Genomic DNA, 14,468 nt, shown 5'->3' with positions numbered 1-14,468 from the left:
TGGCATAAATCTTGAGTGCGCCCTTGGCACAGAGTCACTGATGGACCTTGCTCCTGTTAGATGTGGCCCATTGTTTTACTGCAAGGATCTGAACTTGTGTTGGCATACAACAGCCATTGGTACCCTAGCAGCACACCACACTTGTGGCTTTCAAGTGCTGTTCATCAAACTACTTGTGTGGCTGTTTTACGAGATGCCCTATATTTAGAAGAAGTTTGTTTCTTCCTATGCAGTGTTTTTCTGGCCACCATTGCCTCAGGGTAGCCAACGGAGGAGGATGTACGGAGCAGACGCTGGGAACGACTTAGGTTTTGTTTTAATATGTGTAATTATGTGCATTTTCAACCAAGTTTCAGCTGCAGAGATTTACTGCCTCTTCCTGCTCAGCTCTGTGCCAGAGGCAGCGTGCATAATAATCAGAGAATGAAAATTGAGAACATGGTTTAAGTTTATGTAATGCAATTAAAGCATGGAAAGGAAACGAAAGGCGTTTGGCACCACGAAAGTGTGGGGTTTTTTAAAAAAAATATTCTTGATGTGTGGATGTGACTGTTGTAGGTGTCTCAAAAGACAGTATTAATAGAGTCAAGCGGCGACTGGTGCCCACTGAGAGCCCAATAGTCATGTGGAGGCAGAGACAATGAAAGGCAGAGCCAACTTATGCTAACATTATCTGCAGCTTCCTCCCTGCTGAGTACTACAAGAGCTACACTCAGACTCCGAAGGAGGATGCTATAATCCCTGTCAAAGTTCAGTTCTCCACATTAACCTGCAATCTTTTTAAAGAAGATCTCAGGAAAATTCAGCAAGATTTTAGTGTGAATTTCTCCTAAGAGCCTTTTTTCTTCGTATGCAATTTTGCCCAATACACTGATTTTTGCAAAGCCGTTCCCCCTCTTGGTCAAATGCATTTTTGGGTGTTATTTTCATCCATATATGAATCTACATGCACATGTAACCCTCACGTCTACATTTTTGCGCATGAAATTTGGCTGGAGAATTGCCTCGCAAAATTCAGAGAGTGGTGAATTTTGAAGGATGGCTGTTTTTCGGTTCTCAGATTGGGTAGGTTTGCCTTTAAATGTGAACTGAATTGAATTTCTCCCCCCAAAAAAACCCCCACCCCTAGTGACAAATATATGCTTAAAACTCTCTCCCATAAAACCCATGGGCTAGCAAACTCCATTGAAGGCCACAGACTCACAATTGCTGCCATTGCTATTAAACTGCACTACATTGCACGGGAGTTCGAGCTGCCCCCCTCTTTAAAAAAAAGCTCAAAAGCAGCTGTGAAATATAGAGCTTTTAAAAACATTTTTAAGAAATGCTGCTTCTGTGAGCCTATTGATTTCCTTATTGAAATCAATATTTATATAATGAGGTTTGAAGCAGTTGTGACCCATGTATTTGCCGTGAATTCAAAGAGGGGGTCGAGGTGGGAGAGGAAGAAGTGGGGGTTGTGCTATGTTAATGGAAGTGTAAAAGGTCTGTGATAGACCTGGGGAAGCCAGATGATTCAAAGTCAAGGATGTTCTGGAACCTTTAGTGCTCAGTCCCTTCACCCTATGCATTTTAAAGAGGCTGTGGGGTGTGTGTGTGTGTCTTTGATTAGATGGTGCCTTAAGCTCTGAGAAAACTGAATATTTGGACAGGAAATATGGATTAGGCAGGCAAGATGTAAATGGATTAGATTATGAGAGGAGCGATGTGGAGAAAAGTCAGCTCTGTCATTAAGGATCCTAGCTAATGATATGAATGAAGGGCCTTTGCATATATGGCAAAGTGTATGGCAAACGTGATGGAGTGATTTTTTGGGGGGGAGGAAGCAAAAGGAGAAGGTAGTTGAGCTGGATCAAGACCAAATCTCGTTTCCTTCCATATGTCAAACTTTAAATAAATAAATAAAGCACTGTAGTCCTTTTCATGACTTCGGTGTACAATTGGCATGATTTATTTGCCTCTGTCATTTAAGAGGGAAAATTTGCACACGTGGATCTGATCACACACACGGACTCACATACACACACGAGTGTTTTTTTAAAAAAACATACAGTAAAAACCATATAAAAATGTTAAAATCAGCTAACTATTATAGAAAGATGCCTTCTTAATAAGCCTAAATAAACCCCATGTAAATGGCATGTCTTCTTCTTGTAGTAATATCACAGCCATGCACCTAAAACACCTCAAACTTTTTTCCCTCTGGGCCACACTTTCAGAATAAAAATTTGCTCACACCGCACCATTTTTTTTTTAATGATAAGCAAGACTTTGGAAAAGTAACAACACCTAGTAGTGCTTGATCTATAACATAGAACACAACTACTTTATAATATGATCACGAGACATCCAGAAATTGTAAAACAATGCAGCTATGTAAGAACATGAATCATTCCCAAAATATAATTATAAATGAGCCTCTTAAGTATGTATAAAAACCTCAATGAGAAGTGTGAGCTTGCTTTTACCAGATAATCTCATTTATATTAGGTCTAATTTGAGGCAAACAAACTCTATACCTATCCATATTCTGCAAATTAAAAAAAAATACTATAAAATACCATACTATCCCATCAGATGTCAAGGAAATAAACATCTATCTGACTTTTAGAAGACATCTGAAGGCAGCCCTGTATAGGGAGGTTTTTAATGTTTGAAGTCTTTTGTGTGTTAATATTTTGTTGGAAGTCACCCAAAGTGGATGGGGCAACCCAGTCAAATGGGCAGCTAATACTACTAGTATAGTACTAGTATAGTACTAGTATAGTACTAGTATAGTACTAGTATAGTACTAGTATAGTACTAGCTAATACTACTACTACTATTACCACTAATAATAATAATGAAATGTTTAAATGTTTCTTTGATTGTCCTTGAATCTTCCTGCCACACTTGCCATCCTCTCCTGTCACACCAATGTGTGTTTCACACTGTTTGAGAACCACTGACCTAAAACATAGTGTGAACAGGCTGTGTGTGTGTACGTAGGCACCTCTTGCCTCTTTTTTTCCCCTCTTCCAAAAAGAACACAAGGTACAGGTCAATCTTTTAAAATTAAGACAGCCAAGGGACACAATTCCCCACAGTGCATTTACGTTTTTCCTGAGCAGCTCAGGAGAGCAGACGTGGGTCTTTAATCCCAGGATCCATTTATAAGGGCTCGGATCCATACATATGTACAAATGATGAATTAAGTGGATCAATTTTACCTTATGTGTATTCATCACCATACCATTCATTAGCTGAACAAAGAAAATAGCTTCAACATTTCAGATCAAGAGTCTATCAGGGTTTGGCAAGACAAAAGGCTCAGATTTGAAGTGCATTATTAGGCTGCTTCGTGGGAGTCTATACTCCAGAGTGACCTTGATACCCTTCTGTTAAAGTTGTGTTTTTTGTGATTCTCCAGGGGGTTGTGAAATTCTGCAACAGGGTGGCCAGGTCCTGCCTTCTTGCAGTATTTATATATTTCCAATGCTCATCTGGGGAGACAGAACAACCCAAAGCCTTCTTAGATGGCCAAATATCAAATTGGCATTGCATACGCTTACACTGAGGGACGCGGGTGGCATTGTGGGTTAAACCACAGAGCCTAGGACTTGCCGATCAGAAGGTCAGCAGTTCGAATCACCGCGACGGGGTGATCTCCCATTGCTTGGTCCCTGCTCCTGCCAAGCTAGCAGTTCGAAAGCACGTCAAAGTGCAAGTAGATAAATAGGTACCACTTCGGCGGGAAGGTAAATGGCGTTTCTGTGCACTTAGTCATGTGGCTTAGTCATGCTGGCCACATGACCAGAAAGCTGTACGCCAGCTCCCTCAGGCAGTAAAGCGAGATGAGCGCTGCAACCCCAGAGTCATCCGTGACTGGACCTAATGGTCAGGGGTCCCTTTACCTTTACCTTTACACTTACATTGTGTGGCAAAGTCTCAAACCCTCCCGGGGAGTGGAATGAAGCCACACGAAACAGTATTTTTGGTTAATGGGCGAAAAAGGCCACAACTTTATTGGTTACAGAATGTGACTGCTATTGGCTTAGGCATTGGAAACCACCTGACTATATCTGACTCCTGCCCATCTGCAGGAGTCTTGGAAGGGTTAACCACCATTAGGGGAAGCCCTGCTGATGCACATCAACTAGGGACTCCCCCAGGGTCGCCGAACAGGGAGAAAAACAGGGGCGAGTCCTCGGCCGTGGGCAGTTTAAATAGCCTGTGCCACGCCCCCGGACCATCCGAATTGGACGGCCTAAGGGTGAGGTGGCTGAGGACCATTTAATGGCGCTGGGGCGATCCTGCCCTGCGTGCGTGGGGAGGGCTTGCTCCCAGCCCGCGATGACATCTTCCCGGGAATGGGAAATGGCTTTACCGAAACGGAGACCAAGACACCGATCTGCGTAAAATGTGCACGTGCTAATTCAAATGCATAGTTGCGATTGGAGAAATAGTTGCTGTAACTTAAATAGAAATATTACATTCCATGCCATATTGGGGAAGACTGGCCAGGTTACCTCCGTGTGCCTGCTTAGTCTCCTGCTTAGGTGCTCACTGTTGATAGGCAACTTTCAGCCCCCTTCTGCTCTCCCTTCTTAGGGTTAGGTAAAGGTAAAGGGACCCCTGACCATTAGGTCCTGTCATGGCTGACTCTGGGGTTGCGGCGCTCATCTCGCTTTATAGGCCGAGGGAGCTGGAGTACATCTTTTGGGTCATGTGGACAGCATGACTAAGCCGCTTCTGGCGAACCAGAGCAGTGCAAGGAAACGCCATTTACCTTCCCACCGGAGCAATACCTATTTATTTACTTGCACTTTGATGTGCTTTCGAACTGCTAGGTTGGCAGGAGCAGGGACCGAGCAACGGGAGCTCACCCTGTCGCGGGGATTTGAACCGCTGACCTTCTGATCGGCAAGTCCTAGGCTCTGTGGTTTAACCCACAGCACCACCTGCATCCCATCTTCTTAGGGTTGCTTAGCTTTAACTTCAACTTGGATTAACAGAGGACTTTAAAGTGGAAAAGATGTGGTAGCCCTCTTAGGGTAGTGAGTCTGTGTTGGTCTGGCAAATGCCCAAAATGGCGCCCACTGGAGCCAGCCCTGAATACCAGGCTGTCCCATACACCTGTATTCCAGAGAGCCACATTCCAAGTTGCCAAACCACCCTTAAGAAGATTATATAACCCTTTCTTCATTTCCCCAAGAAGCTTCACCCATCATCCCAGTCCCCAGTTTGCTGAACTAGCAATAAAGCCAAAAGTGGAAGTGAGAGAAGTTTTGTGAGTGTGCGTGCGCATGTGTGCGCACAAAGAACAGACATTACTCCCTTCTGACAAGAGACAAATGTTTCATTCAAATGCAGCATTTTCGCATATTGGAAACAGTAATGAATTCCTCTGCACCTCTCTGCCTAGTTCACAATGTCAGCCCGGGGCATTGTGGAGCCTCAGGCATCCCTTACAAAATTAAATTTAATGTTACACCCTCCAATGGAACGGTGCATAAATCAAGTGTTTGATTTGCATGGACTCTGGTGAACAACCCAGTTCTGGGCAAACATAAACCCTGCCTTGAATATTATGTCAGGGACAGGAACAAAGCAATCTAAGGCTGCCAATAAAAGCTTAGTACCAAGTGTAATTCATGCCGGTATTACGCTGCTCTTGTGTCAAGTCTGTTATTAAAATTCTTGTTTTGGCCTCCTTTTTCATTTCAAAGGAAAATGTTTTCCCTGACCTTCTTGTATTCTGAGGAGGGGGAAGAAGAAGAAGAAAAAAACCTGGTGCCCAACACCGGTACTATTTATATACTGGTGTCTCTTAAGGGGAGCTGAGAAAGAATTGTTTCTCCTGTTTACACAGCAGAGCTATAGCATGGCCTATACGATAATTTAAATAAAATGGGGGGGGGGGTGGAGGGAGCCTCCCACCAAGCACAGAGGATCTGATCAGAGAAATTCATTTGAAAAGATTAAGTGGTTTCGCTCAGAGGTGCTTTGCCTCGGAGGTGGCAGGCTTATTTGGAGCAGGGCAGGCAAATCTAAAAAGTGACTTTTAAGAAGCTGCTGGAAACAGGGTGTGTGCGTGTGTGCGTGCGTGTGTGCGTGCTGTGTCCTACTTGAGGGGCTGGGAGCTGGGGGCACTGTCATACAGTGGTTCCGCTCCTTCCTCCTGGGCCGTGTTCAGAAAGTGGTGGTGGGGGATGAGCGTTCAGACCCCTGGGCTCTCACTTGTGGGGTGTCTCACGGTTCTGTCCTCTCCCCCATGCTTTTCGACATTTACATGCAGCCACTGGGAGAGATCATCAAGAGGTTTGGGCTGGGTGTTCATCAGTATGCGGATGATACCCAGCTCTACCTCTCTTTTAAATCAGAACCAGTGAAGGCGGTGAAGGTCCTGTGTGAGTGTCTGGAAGCGGTTGGAGGATGGATGGCGGCTAACAGATTGAGGTTGAATCCTGACAAGACAGAAGTACTGTTTTTGGGGGACAGGAGGCGGGCAGGTGTGGAGGATTCCCTGGTCCTGAGTGGGGTAACTGTGCCCCTGAAGGACCAGGTGCGCAGCCTGGGAGTCATTTTGGACTCACAGCTGTCCATGGAGGCACAGGTCAAATCTGTATCCAGGGCAGCTGTTTACCAGCTCCATCTGGTACGTAGGCTGAGACCCTATCTGCCTGCAGACTGTCTCGCCAGAGTGGTACATGCTCTGGTTATCTCCCGCTTGGACTACTGCAATGCGCTCTACGTGGGGCTACCTTTGAAGGTGACTCGGAAACTACAACTAATCCAGAATGCGGCAGCTAGACTGGTGACTGGGAGCGGCCGCCGAGACCATATAACACCGGTCTTGAAAGACCTACATTGGCTCCCAGTACATTTCCGAGCACAATTCAAAGTGTTGGTGCTGACCTTTAAAGCCCTAAACGGCCTCGGTCCAGTATATCTGAAGGAGCGTCTCCTCCCCCATCGTTCTGCCCGGACACTGAGGTCCAGCTCCGAGGGCCTTCTGGCGGTTCCCTCACTGCGAGAGGCCAAGTTACAGGGAACCAGGCAGAGGGCCTTCTCGGTAGTGGCGCCCGCCCTGTGGAACGCCCTCCCATCAGATGTCAAAGCGATAAACATCTACCTGGCATTCAGAAGACATCTGAAGGCAGCCCTGTTCAGGGAAGTTTTTAATGTGTGACATTTTAGTGTATCTTTCATCTTTGTTGGAAGTCGCTCAGAGTGGCTGGGGAAACCCAGCCAGATGGGCGGGGTACAAATAATAAATTATTATTATTATTATTATTATTATTATTATTATTATTATTATTACTTTAAAGAGGACAGTCCCCTGTTTGATGGGCTGACCCAAGTTTGGTTTGAAGATAAGAAAGCCCAGTGCTTTTGTTCTAGAAAAAATGGTGCTGGTACTACTACTACTACAGTGGTCCCTCGGGTTAAGTACTTAATTCGTTCCAGAGGTCTGTTCTTAACCTGAAACTGTTTTTAACCTGAAGCACCACTTCAGCTAATGGGGCCTCCCGCTGCCGCCGCACTGCCAGAGCACGATTTCTGTTCTCATTCTGAAGCAAAGTTCTTAACCCGAGGTACTATTTCTGGGTTAGAGGAGTCTGTAACCTGAAGCGTATGTAACCCGAGGTACCACTGTACTACTACTAAATTTTTATTTGTATCCCGCCCTCCCCGGCCCAAGCTGTAACATCATGAAGTTGTTACAGTAAGTGCCACATGTTTAACCAGTGCTTTTCTTGTAGAAAAAAAGGTGCCCCCAGAAAAAGAAAAGCATGGAGGAAGCCTAACAAGGGAGAGTAACAGAGGTTTGGAAGATGCCCTTTGACAGATTTTACCTGGAGAGCAGACTGAGCAGGCACACAGACAGGTAGGGATGGGGGAAATTGAATTCAGTTCACATTTCACAGCAGAGCCGCCGAATTCACACTTTATGAAACAAGATGTGCACCGAAACACAACCAGCCTTTGAAATTTGCACATCTCCGAATTTTTAAATGCTGTTCTCCTGTCATCTTTGAAACACTGCGAAGATGTCTTCTTGTGGTAAAAGGAGAGAAGGGTCTGGGGAAATGAGGTGCTAATGGACACAGCAGGAAGACCCTTTATCTCATACCGGGCAACTGCCCCGTTTTAAGCAGGACATCCTGGATTTACAGAAGCTGCCCTGGCTTCTGATCCCAACCCCATTTTGGCCCCTGTGCTCTGGCCAAAAGACATGCGTTTTTTCATCTTGCCCTGTGGAGTGAGTTAGTTGGCTCACAGCAGAGCGCAGAAACAAAAAATGGAAGTGAAACTTAACTTGCTCCGTGTGTTGCCACTCTTCTTCCAAATTCCATTGTGGCTTTCTAGCTGAAGAAGAAGAAGAGTTTGGATTTGATATCCTGCTTTATCACTACCCGAAGGAGTCTCAAAGCGGCTAACATTCTCCTTTCCCTTCCTCCTCCACAACAAACACTCTGTGAGGTGAGTGGGGCTGAGAGACTTCAGAGAAGTGTGACTAGCCCAAGGTCACCCAGCAGCTGCATGTGGAGGAGCAGGGAATTGAACCCGGTTCACCAGATTACGAGTCCACTGCTCTTAACCACTACAGCACACTGGCATACTTCCAGAAGCTGGCACTGCACTTCTGGAAGTGGGGCCAGCTTCTGGAAGTACGTTGGCAACTGTGGTGGAGGCTGCAGCAGCAGTGGCTGAAAGCAGTGGGTGAAGGTGCAAGGAAGGGAGGGAGGGAGCTGAGGGGGGGGGTGAGGCGCAAGTGAAAGGGAGCGCAGCCTCCATCAAGGTTGTTTTCTGATTTCCCTCACTCCAGTGCTAGATGGCATGTTATCTGCTGCACTTCCTCCTTCCTGCTTCTTGTCTTCTCCCTTAATCCAAGGCATTACTAATTCTTCCAGCATTTAATTGTTTACTTTAATAATTGTTTTTCCCCCTATGTTTTAAGCCATTCTTATTTTTATCTGTATGGAAGTGAGAGCTGGACCATAAAGAAGGCTGATGGCTGAACAACTGATGGTTTTGAATTATGGTGCTGGAGGAGACTCTTGAGAGTCCCATGGACTGCAAGAAGATCAAACCTATCCATTCTGAAGGAAATCAGCCCTGAAGGACAGATCCTGAAGCTGAGGCTCCAGTACTTTGGCCACCTCATGAGAAGAGAAGACTCCCTGGAAAAGACCCTGATGTTGGGAAAGATTGAGGGCACAAGGAGAAGTGGATGCCAGAGGACGAGATGGTTGGACAGTGTTCTCGAAGCTACCAGCATGAGTTTGACCAAACTGCGGGAAGCAGTGGAAGACAGAAGTGCCTGGCGTGCTCTGGTCCATGGGGTCACGAAGAGTCGGACACGACTAAACGACTAAACAACAACATTTTTATCTGTAAGCTGCCTTCAGTCCCTGTCTGGGAAGAAGGTAGGATATAAATAAATATCATCATCATCATCTAGATCACTGAGAACTTCTGACTGGGCTCTTTTGAGGATCCCTTGTGTTCCTGAGCTTTGGTTACCAGGGACTGGGGATTTAGTGAGGTAGCTCCAATCTCGTGGAACTCCTTGCCAATGGAAGTCATCCCTGCTCCTTGCCAATAGCAGAAGTCACCCCTGCTTTCTCTTAGACAGCTTTTAAAAACTGTATTGTTCAGCCAGGCCTTTGGAATGTGCTATTTTCCACCACCCATTTTTTTATGGATACTGTATGTTTTTGATGTTTCTTTTACTGTTGTTATTGTAGTATTGCACACCAGCTTGTTATATTTTCCTGTGAGAGCGTGGTTTATAAATATTTAACTAAAAATAAAAAGACACCTCAATTCTGCTAATCTTCCTGCAAAATTTCATGGGGCGCTTGAATCACTGGGAAGGTTCTTCAGCTTCTTTACATATGAATTATTTCTCAGGTTATCTGAAAAATACTCTATATTATCCCTACAAAATGAATTCAGCTTTCTCTGCGCTACAAAACCTATTTCCTTTTAAATCTTGGAACAGATGTACAATCTGGAAACCAGCCAGTTCTACCATTATTTTAGAAAATTGTTCATATCTTGCAAATGGTTCTGGAAAGGATTCATGTTAAGTATTACTCATAGTATTTTTAAATGATGTTTTGCTACGGGTTACGAATTCATTAGCTAACCACTCACTGTACTGCCCAGTGTTATTTTTAGCATAATATTTATGTTAATATTCTGCAAGATGAACTTGAGATATGGGATCGCTGTTTGAAAAACAAACATTTTCACCACAACACTTTAATCCGTTCAAGGTATGGGATCTCAGGAATGTATACAGAATTTGCCAGCCCCCAGAATGGTCCCCCTATTTACTTGCAATGTGAGCATGCAAGAGAGATTCATGAGTGCATATGAGCACATGTGGGTATCTGGATGAAAGTATTTGTGTGTGTGCATTACAGGCCGAGTCACATGGAATTCACTTTAAGCGCCATTTCCCTTTGAATCCATGCATTCATTGACTTCATTAATTGATGCCAACTTGGGAGAACAGAACGGTCATTGTCGACTTACCGTCTGGTTTTGGAAACATATATTAAGATACGGCGATGAAATAATGCAATGGTCAGATCTATGATACCTTAAGATCCATTTATTTGCATCATTTTGCTGCTTCTGGCAATCAGCTGAGCGCTCTGATTTGGTTACAACTACGCGGGTGGCACTGTGGGTTAAACCACAGAGCCTAGGACTTGCCTATCAGAAGGTCGGCGGTTCGAATTCCCGTGACGGGGTGAGCTCCCATTGCCCGGTCCCTGCTCCTGCCAACCTAGCAGTTCGAAAGCATGTCAAAGTGCAAGTAGATAAATAGGTACCGCTCCGGTGGGAAGGTAAACAGCGTTTCCGTGCACTGCTCTGGTTCACCAGAAGCGGCTTAGTCATGCTGGCCACATGACCTGGAAGCTGTACTCTGGCTCCCTTGGCCAGTAAAGTGAGATGCCAGTAAAGCGCCGCAACCCCAGAGTCGGCCATGACTGGACCTAATGGTCAGGCGTCCCTTTACCTTTACTTTTACCAGCCTGGAAAGCCGGTAACTGCATCTTATTGGAAGGCAGGGGAAAGGCTTCAATTCTGTGCATGCTTGCTTGTGTAAGTCCCACTAAATGGGGCTTACTTCAGAGTAATCATGCATAAGATTTAGGCTACTGCAAGGATGACAGTATTTTTAGGTTAGGAAAAGGGACAACAGGTTTATTGGGGTCGGGACCTGATTCACACTGGAATTCCATGTTCCTAGATAATTTAATATATTTTGTTCTATGTTTTCTGGAGATATGAGGAAGGCTCTTGTTGACTTTTCACACTTCCTCATGGCTAGTCTTCCAGAGGTCAAACACGCAACCATCTATCCTCCATCTTGGCAAGCAAGATATATTATTGCAGCTCAAGGACACATTGCAATCACATTCCAATCAAGAAAGTAGGGTGCAGAGTCTGACCATTGAGGGGTATGACCTAGCGATGGGGCATGGCGTGGGCAGAGTCCTGAGACCAGATAGAGAAGCCTAGAGGCAGGCTGAGATTCTTCACCCCAGTTTTTTATTGTATCTTAGGCCATATGGGAAATAAATACTAAAAAGTAGAACCAAGAAACATGCAGATTTGGGTACCAAGCACCAGGGATGGCCCTACCATTAGGCAGAGTAAAACAGCAGGTGCTGTTGGTGGGGATCAGTAGAGACGTACTGGGGGACAGAGCTTTGTATTCAACATTCACCTTTGCCTGATGCCCCCTAGTGGGGTGGAGGACGTTGTCCTGTTGCCATGACTGAGGTAAGAGTCCATTTCCAGTCTGTTTGGCTTCTGCATATGGAATGGGGGGAGAGCATCATCCTGCCCTTCATCTCAGACAGCAAAATACCTTAGCCTGGCCCTGTCTATTGCTTCTTGGGTATTTGCATAAGAGGTCACCACATGTTGGCTCCTGAAGGGAACCTTTATGAGCTTCCACCCCACTTAGTTATTTCAAGGCTCTGTTGCCTACAAGAAATGGTTGTGGTGTAGATCTTTGGAGAGGGAGGCTATGCCAGAGGTCACCAATGTGTGGTGCCCATGGGTATAAATGTGCCTGTTGCATGGTGCACACAGGATCCCCTCCCTCACTGGAATTAGGCTCAAATAAAGCATTTGATTGTAGCTGAGATACTAGGTTGTGGTAGGTGGTTGTGTTGTGTTGTGTGTGTGTGGTGCCCTGACCACTGGTCCTGTTAGCTAGGGATGATGGGAGCTGTAGTCCCAAAACATCTGGAGGGCTGAGTTTGCCTATGCCTGGGCTAGCCTGACTCATGAGCTGGATGGCCAAAAAGATGACTGACAGCAATTTGTGCAATTTTGGTGGCACTTCCCCCCTAGGAAAAGTGTGTGGGCCAGCCCTAAGGTGCTACTTATTGAGTTTCCACCTCTAAGGTTGCATTGCCCCTTTCATTTTAGGTCTTAATGACATGTTTTAAAGATGGAGATTAAAATGTCCAGATCTTAGGAAATTAAAGCTTGATCAAAGATTCCATTGCATGGAGATCAGCACCATGTCAAATTCATATTGTCATCATTGTGATTAAAAGAGGACATGAAGGATGACCCCCCCTTGATTTAATCTGCAATAAATAATATGGTTGGTCTGAGGCTGTTCTAATCAAAATGGGGGAAAATTGCAACCATAAGAGGATATATCTATCCCAAAGTTTCCTCTCTTTCTTTTTGTTTTAATCTGCTATCCAGTGCTGTAAGCCTTTTCTTATACCAGGAATACTAAGTAGGAATAATGCAATTTACTTCGAACCTCCTCTTAATAATAAAATTTCCTGAACATATTTGGATTTTAAAAAGCAATCTTTAACATGTGGAATAACTTTTCACTAAGTTGGTAAACTCAGAAAAAAACTTTTTGTCAATGCAGTGAGTCACCCACCCACCCAAATCTAACATTGAATGTTTTGGAATTCTAACATTTGCCTTCAGTTTCAAAAGCAGTTTTGTTCCAGGCAATGGAAGCTCAGATACTATCCCCCCTGCTTCCCCCGCCCTTCAGTTCTTCCTTTTTCTGTGTTTGTTGCTTGTTTCAGAGTATTATAGTTTATTTTACACATTGATGTTCCACCCTTTAGTAGTAAGGAAAAAAGCCCAACTCCACACCCTACGATAATACAATATAAAAAGAAGAAAAGTATGAGGAGGAAAGAAGAAAGCAAATGTTACTTTTCTTTACTGGTTAGGCTGGTCTCTCATTTGCCTGGGAAGCAGGGAGAGCAGCCTTTCAGTGGCCAAATACAAAGAACAGTAATCTTTGCTCTAACTGGGAAGCATATACTAACTGGGAGCCCTACACTAGCTCTGCTGCTGACCGAGATACCAAGGACCACTAGGATGCTGCCCCACATCCCCCAGAAAGAAAATAATGACAATTGAAAGTCCAACCTGGCTCCATCCTTTGGCTAGGTAAGGAGGAACCGTAGGCAGCTTGCTTCTCCCTTCCCTGCATGAAATAATATTTTGCTCCAACTGCCCATTACTTGGGATGCAAGAGCTGAACAGAAACACACTCTGGCCAATGTCATACGCCAGGTGATCTAAGTGTTGAGATTTCCATTCTACCTTAAGGGGCAGACATGGAACTGTTGCGTGTCACATGTTTGTTTACATTCCAGCACAGCTTGCTGGGAACTTCTGTTGTCTATTGCTTTTGCTTCTCTCTGAGAAGAAAAAGAGAGAGACGGCATGTTTCTTGGTCCTGATTTATGATTAATAAATCCGTAGTTGTAGTATGCTTCCACAAGCCTCACGCCTATTCTGTGTGCGCAGTTTGCTCTGCTGAAATAGCTTTGAAGCCCGGGTCGCTGATGTACATTGGAGCAGAGGCTGATGGGTCTTCACAGCAGGACAGCTGGAAGGAGACGACCCAGCTGGGGCTAGCCAGCTGGCCTTGCGACCCTCTACATGCCAACACTAAGGCCACTGGGAGGCTCCTCCTCTTGCTCTCAAGGAAGAACATCAGCACCCGCAAATGTACAGTGGTGAACATTTGGGCAAAATTAAAAAATCCTACCATCACTTAGATGCTCACTACAACTAATCCAGAATGCGGCAGCTAGACTGGTGACTGGGGGCGGCCGCCGAGACCATATAACACCGGTCTTGAAAGACCTACATTGGCTCCCAGTACGTTTCCGAGCACAATTCAAAGTGTTGGTGCTGACCTTTAAAGCCCTAAACGGCCTCGGTCCAGTATACCTGAAGGAGCGTCTCCATCCCCATCATTCTGCCCGGACGCTGAGGTCCAGCGCCGAGGGCCTTCTGGCGGTTCCCTCATTGCGAGAAGCAAAGCTACAGGGAACCAGGCAGAGGGCCTTCTCGGTAGTGGCGCCCGCCCTGTGGAACGCCCTTCCAGCAGATGTCAAAGCGATAAACAACTACCTGACATTCAGAAGACATCTTAAGGCAGCCCTGTTCAGGGA

The 14,468-nt window shown here is 45.3% G+C and overlaps 1 long non-coding RNA gene across 1 annotated transcript in view; it reads left to right on the top strand.

Annotated features, from left to right (window-relative positions):
- The window catches only part of LOC310742573, a 403,250-nt gene that overhangs the window by 293,125 nt on the left and 95,657 nt on the right, over positions 1 to 14,468 (top strand). The gene's annotated exons all lie outside the window — the stretch shown is intronic.

The sequence above is a fragment of the Podarcis filfolensis genome (assembly GCF_964270895.1).
Source record: "Podarcis filfolensis genome assembly, chromosome: 9".
Taxonomy (NCBI): domain Eukaryota; kingdom Metazoa; phylum Chordata; class Lepidosauria; order Squamata; family Lacertidae; genus Podarcis; species Podarcis filfolensis.
Note: the sequence above shows the minus strand (reverse complement) of the source record. Positions and strands in the feature narration are given on the sequence as shown.